Below are 22,161 nucleotides of genomic sequence, written 5' to 3' on the forward strand. Positions count from 1 at the left end.
TTCGTTGGCTTCGTTTTAAATCCAGAATCAAATTTAAAATGCTTCTCTTCACATATAATTTCTTATCTTGAAGACCTCACAGAACCACATCAGAGCACTTCTGAGGTCTGGACTATGCAGGCCAGTTGAGTTCTTCGCACATCCATGTCTTTATGGACAAACTGTTCCCACAATGTTGGGAGAATGAAATAGTCCAAAATGTCTTGTTAAGCTGAAGCTTTAAGAGTTCCTTTCACTGGAACTAATGGCCTGACTCCTGAAAAACAGCCCCACACAATAATCCCCCCTCCACCAGACTTTACTCTTAGCACAGTACAGTAAGTACTGTTCTTCTGGCAACCACCAAACCCAGACTCATCCATTGGATCGCAGACAAAGAGGCGCAGTTCTTGAATTAATCTGAAGGCCAGATGAAATTAGTTGTGACGAATTTCACTGCTGGGCTTGTTGCGCAGGTAGCATCTTATCACAGTACCACTGGATTCACTGAGCTCCTGCGAGAGACCCATTATTTCACAAATGTTTAAAGAAGCAGTCTGCATGCTTAGGTGTTTGATTTTATACACCTGTGCACACAGAAATGACTATAACACCTCGGTTCAATGATTTGGACGGCTGATGAAGACAGTACAGTGTTAGGGCTGAATCAGGTGGTCCTGACGTTTCTTCCCAGGCTGCTGGGGGCTTCCCATGATGAAGTGTTTCTTCTTCACTCACCTCTTTTCACTCTCTATATGTTTATACAACACTGCCTTTTGTGCCTTTTGTCCTTTCTTCCTCCCCTCATCCCCAACCAGTCGCAGCAGATGGCCCCGCCCCTCCATGAGCCTGGTTCTGCCAGAGGCTTTTTCCTGTTAAGACGGACATTTTACCTTTCCACTGTTTCCAAGAGCTTGCTCAAAGGGGTCATCTATAGGGTTACAATTTAAACCACCTTGAGGTGACTGTTGTGACTTTGCACTAAAACTGAACTGAACACTATAGTTTCCATAAAAATCATTCTGTTTAATTTTTGGTGCTTATCTAATTAAATGTAATGTAAATAAGGGAGGAGGCCACACCTGAAATTATTGACCAGTCAACTGATGCGTTACTGTAGGGTTGTTGTTGTGATTTAGCACTGTATAAATAAAACGAATAGTTATGTCTATAACTTCTGTTCCCTGAAGGAGAGGAACGAGGTACAACACATAAGTATGGGATGTCACGCCCTCGCATGTCCTGGCTGAAGAAACCTTTAATCACGCCTTTAAGGCAGACGACGTGTGATGACACGCACATGGCCCCGGCTGCACATATAGCCGCTGTCATCACAGTCATCCCTCAGTTCGATAGCCGCTCTTCACTGAGCCAAACTGCTCAGTTGGGCCACCTTGTGTTGTACCTCGTTCCTCTCCTTCAGGGAACAGACGTTATAGACATAACTATTCGTTCCCTTTCAGTCGATTCACTCGGTACAAGACATAAGTATGGGACATATATACAGGCCCCGCAGAGCAGCCACCGAACCGGAATCAGACCACCACATCCTTAGTGAGCGGTAGACCCAGCAGAAAGGATAGTATGAGCCACCGATGGGGCTGTAACGTCAAACCGATAAAACTGCACAAAAGTGTGCGGTGATGCCCAACTAGCTGCCACACAAATATCAACTACAGGCACCCCTTTAAAAAGAGCCCATGAGGTTGCCATCCCCCTGGTGAAATGAGCTCTCACTCCCTGGGGCAAAGCAAGACCTTTGGTGCTGTACGCCAGCTTCTATAATCCAGTGGGACAGCCTGTGCTTGGACAGAGCTCTACCTCTATTTGGATTAGCGAAGCAGACAAACAGCTGGTCACATAAACGCACATTCTGAGTGCGCTCAATGTAGGTGCGTAGCACACGCACTGGACAAAGAGAATGCATCCTCCTCTGCTCCTCAGGTGCAAAAGGAGGGGAGCAAAAGCTCAGCAACTCAAACTCCACTGAGCTAGAAGATGCAGGCATGATCTTGGGAAAATAGGCAGCATTTGGACGCAATATGACCTTGTGGCCATCAGGAGAGAACTGTGTGCAGGAGGGATGCACAGACAGCGCATGAAGGTCACCCATTCGCTTTGCCGAAGCCAAAGCGAGAAGTAATGCAGTCTTATATGAAAGAAATTCCATATCCACAGACTCAATGGGTTCAAACGGGGGGCTACAAAGGGCCTCCAGCACCAAAGTCAAGTCCCAAGCAGGGACACTGGACTTAAGCACAGGTCTCAGCTGGCGAACTCCTTTCAGAAAACGTATGGCGAGGGGATGTGCACCTGGTGTCAACCGTCAAAGCCAATATGACAAGCAGATATAGCTGCTGAATAAACCTTAATTGTCAAAAATGAAAGGCCCTTATCCAGCAGCTCCTGTAGGAATGTCAAAACATCCACAATAGAGCACTGAAATGGGAGAGTGTAGCGGTCCTGGCACCACTGCTCAAAGGCTTGCCATTTGTAAGCGTACAAGCCTCTAGTGGATGAGACCCTAGTGTTCTGAATTGTCGCTATCACACTAGGTGGCAAACCCTTAGCAATCAAGTTTAACCTCTCAGCGGGTAAGCATCAAGGTGGCACAGATCCGGGCGCGAATGAACCACTTCTCCTCCTGCCTGAGAGAGGAGGTCCCTGCAGAGAGGAAGCTGCCAAGGACTTGCTGCTAGCAGGCTGATTATCTCTGCATACCACGACTTTGTGGGCCAACAAGGAGCCACTAAAATCAGAGAGAGGGACAACCGACGCACTCTCTTTAGAACTGGAGACATCATTTCCACTGGGGGAAAGGCATACAGGAGCGCGTCTGGCCATTGGTGCGCTAGCGCGTACATGCCCAAGGATGCATCGTGGTCGATTATGGAGAAGAACAGGGGGCAGTAAGTATTTACCCTGGAAGCAAAAAGATCTACTTGCGCCATGCCAAATAGATCCCAAATCTGAGCCACTATTAAAGGGTGTAACCTCCATTCTCTCACCAGAGGACCCCCCTGGAGAGAAGGTCCGACCCCAGGTTCAGGTGGCTCGGGGCATGAACCACCCATGCCCCGAGTCTCCCCGAGGAGACAGAAAATGAACACTGCACCATAACAGCAGAGAGCGAGGCAGCTTCAATTCAATTCAATTCAATTTTATTTATATAGCGCCAAATCACAACAAAAGTCGCCTCAAGGCGCTTCATAGATACAGAGAAAAACCCAACAATCATATGACCCCCTATGAGCAAGCACTTTGGCGACAGTGGGAAGGAAAAACTCCCTTTTAACAGGAAGAAACCTCCGGCAGAACCAGGCTCAGGGAGGGGCGGGGCCATCTGCTGTGATTGGTTGGGGTGAGAGAAGGAAGACAGGATAAAGACATGCTGTGGAAGAGAGACAGAGGTTAATAACAGATATGATTCAATGCAGAGAGGTCTGTTAATACATAGTGAGTGAGAAAGGTGACTGGAAAGGAAAAACTCAATGCATCATGGGAATCCCCCGGCAGCCTACGTCTATTGCAGCATAACTAAGGGAGGATTCAGGGTCACCTGGTCCAGCCCTAACTATATGCTTTAGCAAAAAGGAAAGTTTGAAGCCTGATCTTAAAAGTAGAGATAGTGTCTGTCTCCTGAATCCAAACTGGAAGCTGGTTCCACAGAAGAGGGGCCTGAAAACTGAAGGCTCTGCCTCCCATTCTACTTTTAAATACTCTAGGAACAACAAGTAGGCCTGCAGAGCGAGAGCGAAGTGCTCTAATAGGGTGATATAGTACTACAAGGTCATTAAGATAAGATGGGGCCTGATTATTTAAGACCTTGTATGTGAGGAGCAGGATTTTGAATTCAATTCTGGATTTAACAGGAAGTCAATGAAGGGGAACAGGGGAAGAGAGCGTGTTCCTCCCTGCCTGTTTATGTAAGACACCACTGTTGAATTGTCCGTCCTCACTAAGACATGCTGGCCCTCCAGGACTGGATGGAAATGTTTGAGAGCTAAGAACACTGCTAACAGCTCTAAGTGGTTGATGTGCAGCTCGCGCTGGGCTGCGAACCAGATTCCTCTCACTGATGCACCCTCACACAGCACTCCCCACCCTCTTAGGGAAGCATCTGTGGACACCACCTTGCGAAACAACACCCTCCCAGTCCAAGAGCCCTGATGCAGCAGCCCGGGCTCCCTCCAAGGATGGAGAGCTAGCATGCAAGACGCGGTTACCAGCAGCCTCCTCCGGAGGTGACGCGATGCACAAAGGCGGTGAGAGAGAGAGTCCAGCGTTGAAACGCTCTCATTTTTAACAGTCCAAGCGGCACTATGGCGATCATAGATGCCATCATGCCCAACAAACGTAATAGCGTCTGGAAACGCAGTCTGCGTCCCAGCTGAAACTGAGCGAGGCAGCGATGTAACGCGGCCACTCTGTGTTCTGACAAACGCGCGTGGCTGGAAAGCGAGCATATTTCCAAACCGAGAAAAGAAATCTGCGAGCTCTTTTGAAAGTTCACAGAGAACCCCAGTGTCTGAATGTGTGACAGAACCAGTGACAGCTGTGTCCCCGCCTGCTCTCTGGAGCAAGCTACGAGAGCCCAGTCGTCTAGGTAGGCTAAGATGCCTCTCTGAGGGGCGCTAGCGCTGCTTCGGCACATTTCGCAAAGTTGCGAGGAGCAAGCAACAGCCCGAACGGCAGCACTAGGTATTCGTAGGCTACGCCCTCGAACGCAAACCTCAGAAACTGCCTGTGTTTCGGGTGTATACCCAAAAATAAGCATCTGTTAGATCGACTGTTGCAAACCAATCTCCCGGGCCGACTGCATTCAAGAGGTGTCTGAGTGTTAGCATCTTACTTGTACTTGTAGATTCGTGTTCAAGACTCGCAGGTCGAGGATGGGATGAAGCCCTCCCCCTTTTTTCGGAACAACAAAATAACAGCCATACCAACCTTTGTCTGTCCTCTACGCAGGGACCACTCCTATTGCTCTTTTCTACAAAGAACATTTATTTCCTCTCTGAGTATCATGGCCGCCTCGGTGCCGACAGTTGTGTTTACGATTCTTTGGAAACGAGGCGGCTTGACCCAGAACTGCAACCAGTAACCGATGGCAACGGTTCGCAGCACCCATGGAGAGGGGACGCAAGTGCGCCACTGAGGGAAGTGAGCAGCCAGCCGGCTGACCTGCAGCACCGTCGGCAGGGTGTTGTCGCCCCCCAATGTGTCTGCAGGGAAATGCATCACCTGCCTGACCTGGCTCATTGTGCCTGCAGGCTGAGCATTTGTGATTGTTTGAGAATAAACAACACTCTTTATTGCTGTAACATGGGAACATGTACATTCATACATTTTGTTGCAGGCACCTTTCCTGGGGCACAACAATGAAAAACAGCAGGAACACTTGATGTGGTCACCTGAACATTTAACACACCTGAACAGGGAGTTACCTGAGGCATTTTGTGTGCAGAGGGTTTGTGCTTGGGAGACAGTGTTAGGAAAGTGCAGCGCCTTCTGGGGCTGACAACCTGAACAGAACTTAAGCAGCACCTCTTGGGCGGCAACAGAGAGGTAAAAGCAGCGTCTCCCTGCCGCTGGACCCCTTCTCAACTCGAAACCACAGCTAGGAGGGCTGAGGCTTCTTCCTCGCGTCTGGGGACAGCTGGGGATGATGTGGCGCAGAGCTTCCGTCTGCTTCTTCCTCAGGGTTAGGGTCTAATCTAACCTGAATGGCTTCAAGTGAATGTCCGAATAACCCAGCCGCAGACACTGGTGCGTCCAGATATACAGGTTTGTCCCTATCCGGGACATCAGAGAGGGTCAGCCACAGGTGCCTCTGCGCCACTACTGCCGAAGCCATCCCTCTTTCTCAGTGAGAGCGCTGCACAGCGGGACGCACGGAGGATGTAATCTGTGGCGACTCTGACCTCATTAAGAAGTGTTGCCAGCGGGCTGTCATCAGGAACCAGCGATCTGAGCTCCGCCAGGCACTTCGCCTGGTATGTCTGGAGCATGGTGACGGAGCCCATGGCGGGAGCAGTGCTGGTCTGCTTGCTGCGAAGCAGAGAATCTGCAGTGCTTGGACGGCAGAGTTGCAGGGCTGCCGACACCAATGGTTATAGGACGGGACCAGATAAGCAGCCAGAGACGGCTCCATAAGGGGTGGGTTGGCTAAGCCAGCCCCCTCGGCGGCGTCCAATTCCATGTACTGTGACGTGGGTAGAAAGAGGTTTGTCCCATGATGCTGTTAGCTCGCAGACAAAGTCTGGGAACATGGGAAGGCAGTTTTTGGCCGCTGCAGGCTCCGGTGGGAGGAAAAAGCCAGTGAACCGCTGTTACGGCCCTAGCAGGGCCTCTCTCTCCTGAAGGTGCCTGTGTGGGCGTGTCCCACTACCTCCTCTGCCTGAGGTGCCACCTTTTCCCTCCTGTACAGCTGACTCCCATCAGCAATTAAAGGTATTTAAGCCCAGAGAAGGGTGAGCTCTACTTCCCCCTCACCGCCTAGACCCCCCAGGGGAACGTAACAAGTGGGGGCTCGTCCGGGATTTTTGAAAAGGGAGGTCTGTGTTGGATTTGGTTTTTGATTATCTCGCTTTGCCACCTTTTAGAGATCCATAACTTCCCAGTTATGGTAGGTGAGTGTCCAGCTGAGCTTTTTAAGTTCCTCCTTCGGGCACTCTTTTGTTGTTTTGCCTTTATTATTTTTGGAGTAATCCTGGGTGGGGATTAGTTCTCTGTTGGGGGTAGGCAATTCAGGGCTCCGGTCACTGAAGTTCTGCCTTTAAAGTTGCCTCGAGCCCAGCACGCTCCAGAAGATAGGTAGGGCAAGGTTGTTGTGCTTAGGAACTGGGTAAGTTGTATTTGCTAATGTGTGTGTGGCGAGAGGTAAGTCGGTCAGCTAAAGTAAGTTGTGTAGTTGTCTGTTAATTGTTCAGTAGTCGCTGAGTGAGTTGGCAGACGGGTGTGGTAGTGCCTTAATTAGGGTGTGTTTTCTAACCCTTCACCACCCCCAAAATGGATGACACAGCTATTAGTGTACAGGTGTCTAGAGGCTCGTTTGTGAGCAATAATATTCACCTGGTTCCAGTCTTCTGTGAATCCAGTGTTCAAAGCTTTTTCAGTGTATTCGAACGCCTAGCAACTGCACTGCAGTGGCCTCAAGATGTGTGGGGGGTGATGTTGCTGTGTAAGTTGACAGGTAAGGCTCAAGAAGCTTGTTCTGGTCTGTCTAGGCAGGACGGCCTAGTTTATGAAAAGATCAAAAGTGCTGTCCTCCAAGCCTATGAACTGGTACCTGAGGCCTATAGGCAGCATTTTCGGGGTTTGGAGTTGACACAGGGACAGTCCTATCTTGACTTCGCTAGGGAGAAGGCAAAGCTCTTTGATAGGTGGTGTTCTGCAAGCCAGGTTAACGGTGTGGGGTCCATACGTGAGCTTATGCTGGTGGAGGACTTTAAAAACTCTGTTCCTAAGTCTGTTGCCCTTTATTTAAGTGAACAGAGGGCTACAACTTTACAGCAAGCTGCCACCCTGGCAGATGAGTTTAAGCTGACTCATAAAGCAAGTGCTGTAGGACATGATATCCATCTGCACCATAGCGCATCCTGGACAGGTAAGAGTGGGCCAGCTAACAAGGAAAATGCAGTTATGGTTTTAAGCTCTAAGCCCAAACTGTGTTTCTTCTGTTACAAGCCTGGCCATGTGGTTGCCAATTGTGTCAAACTGGCACTCAAACAGAAAGCCCACTCAACACAAAAGGGGCCTGCTTTAAGAAAAGTCAGTCGTGGCTCTCAAACTGACAAGCTTGCCAGGCCTACTAAAAGGCTAAACCTGGAGCACAATTGCTCAGTGGCACCCTGTAATCAGTGTACGAGGCCAACTAACCCTGAGCTGCCGCTGGTTGACCTTTTCTCCGGTCCTCAAAATGATTTGCGGGGAGAAAGTTCATGTTTACGGGGAGAAAGTTCATGTTTACAGCCACCATTCAGACCTTCACCCCTTGCTAACAATCATGTCTGTGTTTCAGGGAAGCCTGCTAGCTGCCTGCTGGGTTCTCCACACGTGATGGTTCGAAGCCCTGGCTATCCCATGGGACACTGTTTCGAGGGTCTGGGGCCACTCTCTGGCAATGTTGTGAACCCACTGAGATGGGATTGGCAGTTTCCGCAGGAAATGCCCAACCGTTGCTATGGGGTTTGGTAGGGGGAAAGCCTGCAATTTCGTCACGAAACGGTTATGGACTCATTTTGGTTATCGTAAATTTGACAAACCATGGGTTTGCATTTATGGGAGGGGGTGTTACGGCCCTAGCAGGGCCTCTCTCTCCTGAAGGTGCCTGTGTGGGCGTGTCCCACTACCTCCTCTGCCTGAGGTGCCACCTTTCCCTCCTTTACAGCCGACTCCCATCAGCAATTAAAGGTATTTAAGCCCAGAGAAGGGTGAGCTCTGGGCCAGTGTGCCATTAGTGTGGTTACAGCTAGTGAGCTGAGTGTTTTGCGGTGTTTCCAGCGAGTGAGCTGTGTTTTGTGGTTTTCAGCTAGTGAGCTGCTCTTTCCTTTTGACTTTGTGCTTTATTGACCAACGCCTGAGTTTTGTTTGTGTTTCTTATATGGAGATAGCGGCTTGTCCGTCTCTTTTAGTTGAACTACTTCAATAAAACTGTTTTATTTAACTGTTTTGCCTCCTTGACTCCTTTCTCTGACCCAGTCACTTTTGTTACTTCCCCCTCACCGCACAGACCCCCCAGGGGAACGTAACGGCTTCTGAGCTGGCGGAGGAGAGGGCCAGTCCACTTGCAACTTCTCAGCAGCAAAGCGAAACAGGGAGAAAAGAGAGGTGTCATCGTGGCCGACCGGCGCTGCAGCGGCAACACATTGGGCCAACAATGAGCTCTCCTGCTCATCCTCCAACAAACCATGGATGTCCAGGCCGATGTCCAGCACGTCATTGTTTTCCTGGGGAGCACTGGCGGGCTTCAACCCAGGCTGAAGCCCGTCAGCGCTCCAGCATGGTTCTGGCTCGTCATCGGCTCAACATATTCCATGTGGTCAGGCCAGCTAATTGCGGGGACATCGACTGGACAATCCTCGTCTTCGGACTCGGATGAAACCAGGGCTCCAGACTCGGAAAGGAGCGGGTCATACCGTGGGACAGCCGAGCGTCCTAGCACTTTTTCCACAAACATCACCCGTCTTTCCAGGGTCGAGCGCCGGAGCAGGCGATAAAACGTACAAGCTTTGGGCTCCGTCAACGCTCTCCTAGCGTGTACAATCCCCAGGCAGAAAGGACAGACATCGTGCTGGTCGCTGTCATGCAAAGAGAAACCGCACCCCTGAGGACAGGAGCGAACAGAAGATTTCTGCTTTGCTCGCTCGTTTGGAGTCCATTACAAAACGCAAAGCAAAATGCTGCACAGGAAAACTCGAAATTAGCGCTCCACAGGCAGCCTATGCACCAACTGCTTGGTGGAGGCTAACACCAACAGGGGTAGTTAAGCTAAGTCCAAGTCGGCAGACAATGGAGCTAACTAGCAGCAGCTAGCTAGCCCAACTCAGCAGAGGTGTTCTCAGCGAGGTGAAGCATAAAGTATGCAGATTCAAATTCTGAAAATATCTGAATATATCTTGATTACATCATTTAAAATCTACTGTGGTGTTGTACAGAGGCTATATACACAGCTGCAGCTGCCATGAGACATAAATAAGACTGCCTATGTTATGTAATGTTTCCAGGACAATAACTGAGAGATTATTGTGTATACTGTAACCCAGATTATCAGTAAAATGACAGAAAAGTTGACCAACCTGGGAAAATAGCTATATGTTTACCGTGCATCTTTGCTTTGTACCATTCCATAATTTAATAATGTTTTCCTTCTCGTCCCCCCCCCCCCCCCTCTTTTCCCCCTCTTGTTTTTATGCTGCGCACCCTTGTCCTTGGTTTCTTTCTTTATTTCTTTCACTGCTTCTATCACCTGCTTCCACACTCATCCACAAACAACATCCTTTATTTCGACACATAGGCACAGCACGATCATGCACGATCATGCGCTCAACGGCAGCACATTTACATCAGTCAGACAGCGCACACAGACCTATAGGATACACACACTAAAGCCAAGCATACTCATATTAGTAAATATGCACACACATAGTCAAACTCAGGGAGCATCTCGCCACACATTTTTTCTCTCTCTCTCCCTCTCTTTATTTACAAACAAGTGATGTATTCTCTCCACCTGTCTAAGCGACACACACAGCGTACACCCCTAGTTATACACAGACATCTATGGGCACACTAAGGTTTGTTACATGGAATGTAAATGGAGCTGGCTCCAGAGAAAAGAGGTTAAAAATATTTAATCAACTCAAAAAACTACAGGCAGATGTTGTCCTTTTACAAGAGACCCACAGACCTCTTAGACGTTCCAATGAACTTAAAACACCTGAGTTTCCTAATGTGTTCTCAGCTTGTTATAATTCTAGACAAAGGGGAGTAGCAATTTTAATACTTAAAAATATTAATTTCACAGTACTCGATACAGTTATAGATCCAGAGGGCAGATTATTAATCATTAAACTATCTATACGTGATAAAAAGCTATGTATTGCAAGTGTATATGGTCCAAATGTTGATGATCCCTCATTCCTTCATGGTTTTTTCAGTGCACTCTCTGAACACTTAGATGGCACACTTGTTCTTGGAGGCGACCTCAACCTTGGACTAAATGAAGACATGGATAGGCTCAATACAGCAGGAACTCAGCGTAATTGGCAGTCCACAAATATAATCAAACAGTATATGAGCGACTTTGGTCTTTGCGATGCATGGCGCTCCCTTCACCCCACCAGTAAGGAATATACTTTTTTCTCACATGTTCATCACTCCTACTCAAGTCTGGATTATTTTTTGGTCAGCAGCTCACTGCTGAACGACATTTCAGACACTGAGATTCATCCTATAGCTGTCAGCGATCATGGTCCTGTATCTTTAACACTAATGCACAAGAATAATACTACGCCAAGTAAAAACTGGAGATTTAATATATCACTACTTAAAGATGAAGACTTTATTAAATATTTTAAAAAAGAGTGGACTTCGTATTTAGACTATAATGACACTCCCGGAACATCAGCTTCTGTTCTATGGGAAGCAGGGAAAGCTGTGATGAGAGGTAAAATAATTTCTTTCAAAAACCAAAAGACCAAAAGAAAGAAGAAAACAAAAATATTCAGGAATTAGAAAAAAACAGTAAATCACTAGAAGAAGCCTATTAATTAAATGAGATAATTGATGAAAAAAAAAAATCTTAGACTACGCTTACAAAATTATGAACATGGTAATAAATCCGGTCAATTTCTAGCAAACCAGCTAAAAATAAAGAAAGAAAAAACAACTATAGGTGCTGTTCAAGATTCATCTGGGAACACAATATATGAACCGATACAAATAAACAACATTTTCAGAGATTTCTATAAAATGTTGTATTCACCACAAATAAACCATCTAAAAAGGAACTTGATCAGTTTTTGGACAACATAACTCTTTCAAAATTATTAGACACTCAAGCAATGGCACTGGATTTGCCACTGACATCAGGTGAACTCCAGGAAGCCCCGATAAGTATGCCCAATAATAAGGCTCCAGGTCCAGACAGCTTTTCTGCAGAATTCTACAAAGAATTCTGGACGATTCTGGCACCAGTTTTTCACAGAACGTTGTTGGAAATCAAAGTAAAGGGCAGACTTCCATCAAATATGAATTCTGCAAACATTAATCTCTTGCTAAAACCAGGCAAAGACCCTGTATTTCCCTCAAGCTATCGTCCAATATCCCTTATAAATGTAGACCTAAAAATAATCTGCAAAGCTCTCTCAAAGAGACTGGAGAAAATAACCCCCCTCTTAATTCATCCTGACCAAACTGGTTTGATAAAAGGTAGGCACTCATCAACAAATACTCGTAGATTACTTAATTTGATAGACTACTCATACAGTAAAAACCTTGAAACTACAATATTTTTCTTTAGACGCAGAAAAAGCATTTGACAGAGTTAACTGGAAATTTCTATTTGCAACTTTACACAAATTTGGTTTTGGATCCTCTTTCATTAACTGGTTAAAAATATTATATAATTCCCCAACAGCTTGTGTTAGAACAAATGACCAGACATCCTCCAGCTTCTGTCTCTTGAGGGGCACCAGGCAGGGATGCCCACTCTCCCCTTCACTGTTTGCAATTTTTATTGAACCACTAGCAGCAGCAATTAGACAGAATTCAGTAATTAAGGGCATAAAATGCAAGAACGTGGAACATAAAATCAGCCTTTATGCAGATGATGTGTTACTCTTTCTCCAAAACTCACAAACTAATATCTCTGGGGTGATTGAATTGATAAACTCTTTTGCAAGAATATCAGATTACTCAATTAACTGGTCAAACTCTACAATCCTACCGATTAATTGCTCCTTCCATAATTTTTCTTCTACACCAATGCAATCATCCATCCCATCCATCCATTCGCTTCCGCTTATCCTTTTCAGGGTCGCGGGGGGCGCTGGAGCCTATCCCAGCTGTCATAGGGGGCGAAAGGCGGGGTACACCCTGGACAGGTCGCCAAGTCTGTCGCAGGGCCAACACACAGGGACAGACAACCATTCACACTCACATTCACTCGCACATTCACACCTAGTGGCAATTTGGATTATCCAATTAACCTATCCCCACAAGCTGCATGTCTTTGGACGGTGGGAGGAAGACCGGAGTACCCGGAGAGAACCCACGCAAACACGGGGAGAACATGCAAACTCCACACAGAAAGACCCCGGCCTGATGGTGGAATTGAACTCAGGACCTTCTTGCTGTGCGGCAACAGTGCTAACCACCGTGCCACCGTGCTGCCCCCGATGCAATCAGGAAATATAAAATATTTAGGTATTAATGTTTCTCCCAAGCTTGCAGATCTAACTAAATTAAACCATATCCCACTTTTAAAGAAGGTAGAAGATGATCTGGCTAGGTGGAAATGTCTACCCATATCACTCATGGGAAGGGTTGCTGCTATAAAAATGATGGTCTTACCAAAAATAAATTATTTATTACTCAATGATCCCAACTAAACCGCCACATTGGTTCAGATCTACATTCATGTATGTCCAAATTCCTTTGGAAAGATAAACCCCCACGTGTAAGCTTAAAAACACTACAAAAGACCAAGGATAAAGGAGGATTAGAACTACCTGACTTTCAGCACTACTTCTTAGCCAACAGGCTTCAGTTTATCTCAGGATGGCTAAAACATACCCTCTTAGACGAAACTTGGCTAGATGTAGAACAAGCACTTTGCAATAATCTAGAGATTTCAGATCTACCATTTATCAGCTCAAACATCCAACGACATGAATGCTTTAAAAGCATCAACATCAGCTCTTCTCTGACAGCATGGTGGAGTTTCTCAAAATTCAAAGACGGAGTCTTCATTAATCCCATGCAAACGTACACCTATCTGGAACAACCCTGACATACAGGGAGTGCAGAATTATTAGGCAAGTTGTATTTTTGAGGAATAATTTTATTATTGAACAACAACCATGTTCTCAATGAACCCAAAAAACTCATTAATATCAAAGCTGAATGTTTTTGGAAGTAGTTTTTAGTTTGTTTTTAGTTTTAGCTATTTTAGGGGGATATCTAAGATAAGATAAGATAACCTTTATTAGTCCCACACGTGGGAAATTTGTTTTGTCACAGCAGGAAGTGGACAGTGCAAAAGTTATGACGCAAAAATTAGAATACAATAAGAATAAATACAGTACACAGCTGTACAGAATAGAATAAAATAATATACTATATACAGTAGAATAAAATAGAATAAAAATATACAATAAGATAAAAATAGAATACGAATGCTATATACAACTGAGTAAAAATACAACGATGCCAGAAAAGATTATTGCACTTAGTGTTATTGCACATGTGTGGATGTGTGTGTTTGTTCAGTTAAAGTCTTTGTTGTGGAGTCTGACAGCAGTGGGGAGGAAAGACCTGCGAAATCTCTCCGTCCCACACCGTGGTGCCCGCAGTCTCCCACTGAAGGAGCTGCTCAGTGCTGTCACAGTCTGCTGCATGGGGTGGGAGACGTTGTCCAACAGGGATGACAGCTTAGCCGCCATTCTCCTGTCACTCACCACCTCCACTGGGTCCAGAGGGCATCCTAGAACAGAGCTGGCCCTTCGGATCACCCTGTTCAGTCTCTTCCTGTCCCCAGCAGAGATGCTGCCGCCCCAGCAGACCACGCCATAAAAGATAGCAGAAGCCACAACAGAGTCATAGAAGGTCTTCAGGAGTGGGCCCTCCACCCCAAACGACCTGAGTCTCCGCAGCAGGTACAGCCTGCTCTGCCCTTTCCTGTAGAGGGCGTCTGAGTTATGAGTCCAGTCCAGTCTGTTGTTCAGATGAACACCAAGGTACCTGTAGCTGTCCACAGCCTCAATGTCCATACCTGGATGTTCAGTGGTTGCAGTGGAGAATGCTTGTGCCTGCGGAAGTCTACCACCAGCTCCTTGGTTTTACTGGCGTTGATCTGGAGGTAGTTCAGCTGTCCACAAAGTCTTGAGTCAGTCCTCTGTACTCCTTGTCGTCCCCATCAGTGATGAGGCCGACTATTGCAGAGTCATCAGAGAACTTCTGCAGGAAGCACTGGGTGGAATTGTGGGAGAAGTCTGCAGTGTAGATGGTGAAGAGGAACGGAGCCAGAACCGTTCCCTGTGGGGCCCCCGTACTGCAGACGACCCTGTCCGACACACAGCCCTGAGTCCTCACATACTGTGGTCGGTCGGTGAGGTAGTCCAGGATCCAGGTAGTGAGGTGATGGTCCACTCCAGAGTTCTCCAGCTTGTCCTTCAGAACCGAGGGAAGAATAGTGTTGAAGGCACTGGAGAAATCAAAGAACATGATTCTCACAGTGCTTCCAGCGGTCTCCAGGTGAGCGAGGGAACGATGTAGGAGGTGAATGACGGCATCATCCGCGCCAATGCCAGGCTGGTAGGCAAACTGAAGTGGGTCCAGTGATGAGCTTGTTAGGCGCCGAAGCTGAGCCAGGACCAACCGCTCCAGGGTCCTCATCAGGTGGGATGTCAGAGCCACCGGCCTGTAGCTGTTGAGGTCCTTGGGGCGTGAAGTCTTTGGCACTGGTACAACACAGGAGGTTTTCCAGAGCTGTGGGACTCTTCCCAACCTCAGGCTCAGGTTGAAGAGGTATGTGTGTGTGCAGGTGACTATTTACTGTGCAGAATTATTAGGCAACTTAACAAAAAACAAATATATACCCATTTCAATTATTTATTTTTACCAGTGAAACCAATATAACATCTCCACATTCACAAATATACATTTCTGACATTCAAAAACAAAACAAAAACAAATCAGCGACCAATATAGCCACCTTTCTTTGCAAGGACACTCAAAAGCCTGCCATCCATGGATTCTGTCAGTGTTTTGATCTGTTCACCATCAACATTGCGTGCAGCAGCAACCACAGCCTCCCAGACACTGTTCAGAGAGGTGTACTGTTTTCCCTCCTTGTAAATCTCACATTTGATGATGGACCACAGGTTCTCAATGGGGTTCAGATCAGGTGAACAAGGTGGCCATGTCATTAGTTTTTCTTCTTTTATACCCTTTCTTGCCAGCCACGCTGTGGAGTACTTGGACGCGTGTGATGGAGCATTGTCCTGCATGAAAATCATGTTTTTCTTGAAGGATGCAGACTTCTTCCTGTACCACTGCTTGAAGAAGGTGTCTTCCAGAAACTGGCAGTAGGACTGGGAGTTGAGCTTGACTCCATCCTCAACCCGAAAAGGCCCCACAAGCTCATCTTTGATGATACCAGCCCAAAACAGTACTCCACCTTGCTGGCGTCTGAGTCGGACTGGAGCTCTCTGCCCTTTACCAATCCAGCCACGGGCCCATCCATCTGGCCCATCAAGACTCACTCTCATTTCATCAGTCCATAAAACCTTAGAAAAACCAGTCTTGAGATATTTCTTGGCCCAGTCTTGACGTTTCAGCTTGTGTGTCTTGTTCAGTGGTGGTCGTCTTTCAGCCTTTCTTACCTTGGCCATGTCTCTGAGTATTGCACACCTTGTGCTTTTGGGCACTCCAGTAATGTTGCAGCTCTGAAATATGGCCAAACTGGTGGCAAGTGGCATCTTGGCAGCTGCACGCTTGACTTTTCTCAGTTCATGGGCAGTTATTTTGCGCCTTGGTTTTTCAGAATCAGAATCAGAATCAGAATGGGTTTATTGCCAGATGTTGAGGTTTACAAACATTAGGAAATTGCTGCGGTGCTTCAGTGCAAACAATGAGAATTAAAGTGCTATGTAGAAAGAAAGATATGTGCATGAGATATACATGAGATATATACATGAGAATAAGAATTATGAGTGCTACGTAGAAAGATATATACATGAGTGCAGGTGGTGATCAGTGCCAAACATGAAATGATGCAGTGACACAGCGTAGGGTCATGTGTTAGTGGCGGGGACAGTCATGTGGTTATTGTTCATGTGTCCAACAGCAGAGGGGAAGAAACTGTTCTTGTGGCGAGAGGTTCTGGTGCGAATGGACCGGAGCCTCCTGCCTGAGGGGAGCAGGTCAAACAGACTGTGTCCAGGGTGAGAAGGGTCAACTGAGATCCGGGCTGCACGCCTCAGTGTCCTGGAGGTGTACAGGTCCTGCAGAGATGGGAGTCTGCAGCCAATCACCTTCTCAGCAGAGCGCACAGACACGCTGCAGTCTCTGTTTGTCCCTGATAGTGGCTCCAGCGTACCACACGGTGATGGAGGAGGTGAGGATGAGGACTCGATGATTGCAGTGTAGAATTGCATCATCGTCCGTGTTGGCAGGTTGAATTTCTTCAGCTGCCTCAGGAAGTACATCCTCTGCTGGGCTTTCTTGATGACGGAGGTGATGGTGGGCTCCCACTTCAGGTCCTGGGTGATGGTGGTACCCAGGAAGCGGAATGAGTCCACAGAGGTGATGGGGGTGTCAGTCAGGATGATGGGGGGGAGTGGGGCTGTGTGCTTCCTGAAGTCCACAATAATCTCCACTGTCTTCTGGGCATTCAGCACCAGGTTGTTGTGGCTGCACCAGGACACCAGACGTTCAACCTCCCTCCTGTAGGCAGACTCATCCCCGTCAGAGATGAGCCCAATGACGGTGGTGTCATCTGCGAACTTGATTAGCTTGACAGACTGGTGGGTGGAGGTGCAGCAGTTGGTGTACAGGGAGAAGAGCAGAGGAGAAAGAACACAGCCCTGAGGGGAGCCGGTGCTGATGGTCCGGGAGTCCGGAGCATTTCTTCCCCAGCCTCACGTGCTGCTTCCTGTCCGTCAGGAAGTCAGTGATCCACCGGCAGATGGGATCAGGCACATTCTCCACATTTTCCACACGCTTCTTGCGACCCTGTTGACTATTTTGAATGAAACTCTTGATTGTTCGATGATCACGCGAAGCTTTGCAATTTTGAGACTGCTGCATCCCTCTGCAAGATATCTCACTATTTTTGACTTTTCTGAGCCTGTCAAGTCCTTCTTTTGACCCATTTGCCAAAGGAAAGGACGTTGCCTAATAATTATGCACACCTGATATAGGGTGTTGATGTCATTAGACCACACCCCTTCTCATTACAGAGATGCACATCACCTAATATGCTTAATTGGTAGTAGGCTTTCGAGCCTATACAGCTTGGAGTAAGACAACATGCATGTAGAGGATGATGTGGACAAAATACTCATTTGCCTAATAATTCTGCGCTCCCTGTATTACAAAACAATAATATGATAAACTTTTCAGATTGGAGTGGTAAAGGAATTAAATATTTAGAACATATACTAGAAGGAACAGAATTTATTTCATTTGACAGACTAGTTACACAATATGGGATCAACAAGAAAAGATTTTTAGAATATCAACAAATTAAATCCATAGTAAAAAAGAAATTTAAACGGGGTCAAGTTGAACTACAAACACCACCAAGTGTGGTTCAATGTTTTTACTCTTAAAACCCCCAAATTACTTTCCAAAATATACAGAATGCTTTCTAAAACAGATGAATCAATATCACTTCCTATTGCAAAATGGGAAGCGGATTTATCAGTTAACTTAGACCAAAACTTCTGGTCTCAGATTTGCTTAAAAACCTTTCATCTAATTAGAAATCCCAGTCTTCAATTAATTCAATACAAAATACTACATAGAGTGCACTATACAGGTCATCGGATGTTCAAGATGGGCTTTACGTCTACCAACAACTGCTCACACTGCCAAACCAATTCACCGGACAATTATATCCACGCTCTTTGGTTCTGTCCACCAGTTCAGAAGTTTTGGCGCGAGATATGTGAAGACTTATCGAAGTGTCTGAAATGTAACATTCAACTTCCCCCTTAGTGTGTTTGTTGGGCAGCTTAGATAATGTCACTACAGAAAAGAATATCGCCCATATGGTTTTCACTGCCCTATGCATAGCCAAGAAAACTGTCCTCATGAACTGGAAAAATAAAAATAATCTTAATTCTAACCAATATAGAAATTATCTATTAGATTACATTAGTCTCGATACAGCCTTCGCCACCACATCAGATCAATTGCTCTGGGCTCCTTTGAACAGCTGCATCACCTAGTGGGGGGGGGGGGGGGGGGGTGTCATAGTTTAATTCCACCTTCGCTGTTGTGATTGGTGTGGGGGTAGGAACAGGCTTAGGGCGTCGGGGGTTTCCCAGGAGCGTCTTCCTTGGAGGGCTCAACCCGGGGTAGCGGTCATGGCCTATTAAGGGCTCTGTTGGCTCTTAGGTGACGGTTTCCTCGTGGCTGCGTGCAGCGGGGCTAGGGAGGGTCTGTGCTGATGGACGTGGGTTACTGACCTGGTAGCCTGGCTGCCCCTGGGTGGGTCCGGGACGGGCGTGGGGTTGTGGGGGTGGTCCGTCTCTGGGCTGGGGCACTGGCTGGGCCTCGGGTGCTTGGGTCCTGGTTGGAGTGTTGATGGGGTTGTGGGCGGGTGGGTGTATGGGGGCCCAGTCCTGGTGCAGGGTGCCACCGGTGCATCGAGCCACCTGGGGAGCTCTTCTACTGGTGGGGGAGGTTGTTACATCTTGCAGGAGCTCTCCTCTCTTCAGGAACTCACTATGCAGGAGGGGGAGATACAGGAGAGGTGGAGGAAGATCTCAGCCTGGGCATCTATTGTCTTGTGTAGTCTGGAAGATGAGTGGATGACGGGGTGGGTGGCAGTTTCTTCTGGGGTGGCGGTGTCGCGGGCTCTGTAGGGCCGGGTGGCGCTGCTGTACTGGGCCCCGGTCCGGATGGGTCTGGGCCCACTTTCCCTGGCGGGTTGCAGAGTATGGGGGTGCCTACTGGGGTCAGCGGAGGAGCTTGCCCCTCCCTTCCTTCCTCCCCATCTCCAGCTCCCTCCCTCTCCCGCTCCACCACAACCACCCACACATGCAGGGCCTTGGAGTAGGGGTATGTCACCAGGGTGCAGAGGAGGCAACCCCCCCCCCCCCCCCCCCCCTCTGTCCCCTTCTGGCTGCCTGTGCCTCAATTTTATCCCACAACTTAGACATTCACATTACTCACACTCTCATTACACATACATATAGGATCTTGGGGGTGGGCACGCTACACGGACTCCAAAAGACCATCAGGGTGTACAACCTCACCCCTGGCGTCGTTGCCCACCTCTCAATTTTAAATACACGTAGACATTGAGGGCTATCAGGAGGGGCTGGGGGCAGGGCTTACGTGCTGCTCTCTGGCTCTCTGGCCCCCAGGAGGGCATGGAGCTACCTGCACACTACATATGAGCGGGCGGAGGGAGGTTTGGAGTCTTCCAACAAAACCCCCGTTCTCTGTGGCCTGCTGGAGCGGGGGGGCTAGGAGGAGAAGTTGGCCGTCCGACTGGGGTCTGGAGTGTGGGGCCTCCCTGCTGCTGCGGAGTCGGGGCAGTCTGCTTCTCCCCACCCCAGGAAAAAGGTAACAGCCCCTGGAGGGGTCTGGGTGCAGTTTCCCCCTCCAGGGGCAAGGGTACCTAGACCCGGGGCTTAGAGTACGCTTGGGGAGTGTGATCGTGTGTACAACGTCTCTTTATGTCTGTCTCCACGTTGGTTGAGTGTGGAGTCAAGTGCATATGAGAGCATGAGGGTGGGAATGGATGTTTGTATCTGTGTGTGCCTGTATGTCTGTGTCTATATGTCAGATTATCAGACGCCACCTCTCTGGGGACATCTCAGGCCCTCTAAGGTTTGGAAGTCTACCCCCAAAACTTCCCCTACCGGTGGGGACGCCCTCAGACATCGGTGCGTTGGTGGTTCTTTGTGTCCGGGGATGGGCGTCCAGGTACACACCGGCTCACTCCTTGGTGGCTGCTTATCGGGGCCTGGAGCCTGGGGCTCGCTCGGGCCTCTTCGGAGGTGGGGTGCCCCCGGCCTCTCAGCCTGGGGCTCGGTCACTCTGGCACAGCTGGCTGCCGGCGGAGCTCACGGGCGCGTCACTGCAACTCCCCCTGGCTTCTGCTCCGCGGCTGCTGAGTGAGCCCTCATCTGGGACTCTCCTCAGCTCTTTCTGGGACAGTGGCGCGGCTGCCCCTCTGTTGGTCTTCCTTGGTCTCTTGTGCTCTGGGGGCCTCTGGATGTCTGGAGTTTTGATCTCCTCCATGCCTGCTTCATGCCCTGGAGGACGGGGCTGTGGCCCCCCCACACCCTCTAGCAGATCATTACATGAAGGAACCTTTTAAAAAAAACAAGCGCGTCCATGCTCACAGGTGTACACACGGGTGATCACACCCACAAACTACACCCTTTTTGGCTCCTACCTCAAAGTACACTGTGCGCTGTCGATCTTACGTGCTGCACAATGATGTTTAACATTTAGTATTTACTGTCATATTCCCATATATCATTGTGATGTTGTTTATTCTATTGCTCTCGTTTTCTTCTGCTTGTTCTTTTTTCTTTCTCAACAGGTGAAATTAAAAAAGTATCTACTGTTATCTATTGTTAGCTAGTTTATTGTGATGGTGTTGTTTTTATTATGTTGCTCTTTGGTGATCGTGGTGATCCAGGTGTTTTGTTTGTTTTTCTTTCTTTCTTCCCACCCTTCTCACCGTCTCTTCTCCCCTCTGTTTTTCTTTCTCTCCCTCTCTTTCTTTCATTCTTTCTCCCTGTCCTATCCCCCAGTCATGTCTGTCCCGTCTTTAAAAAACGAAAATAAAATAAATACATAATTATAATAAAGGTCAATCAAATTGGACCAATATGGCCATGATGATCCACTTGGTAAAGTAAATCCACTTGGCATCTTTCTTGGCCTTCAGACAACAATTCTGATGGCTAAAGATCCAAATTGGACAGGCAAAAATAAAATAAAAAAGAGAATCAAACAGTGTTACAGGAAAGGAGAATCTGGGAGCGTCTAATTTTTTAAGTTCTGTTACAGACCATTCACACACTGGCAGTAAAAAAAAAGAGTGATACATGGAAAAGGTTGTCCCAGTAACACAACTAGATGACTTAATTGTTTTAGTTCTGTTGCATTTGCAATAATTGGTGCCTACAAGCATGCTCACTGATGAATACATTTACTGTTTGTGGGATGGAAGCCTCCCGAATGTCTCAGTAAATCCCAGAAGAGGCTGTCATTTATGGCAAACTAACATGTGTAGCTTGTTGCAACAAACAGAAGCATATTTTGGTGGGTGATTAAAACATAGACTTTATTCAAATAAGAAAAATAGTGTACATACTATGCTATGTAGAGATCTTTACTATGTACAGTAGAATACACCAAGATTTCCCTTTTTTATACATATATAAAGTACAGTTGGAATGATAATAATATACATGTGTGGGTAAAATACCCACACAGGATACCCAAACTGAAGGAGCTGCTCAGGGCCTCCACAGTCTCATGCAGGGGTGGGAGGTCTTGTCCATAACAGACATTAGCTAGGCTAACATTCTCCTCTCAGCCACCTCCTCTGTGGAGTCTAGGGGACTGGCCAGGACAGAGCTGGCCCTTTTTACCAGTCTATTAAGCCGTTTCCTGTCTGTCTCCGTGCTGCCACCTCTCCAACAGACATACATAACCTGTTGTTTGTAAAGGTGCATGTGGTCAGCAGGTGTTGACATGAGGATT

Source organism: Aulonocara stuartgranti (genome assembly GCF_965226115.1).
Source record: "Aulonocara stuartgranti genome assembly, chromosome: 14".
NCBI lineage: Eukaryota > Metazoa > Chordata > Actinopteri > Cichliformes > Cichlidae > Aulonocara > Aulonocara stuartgranti.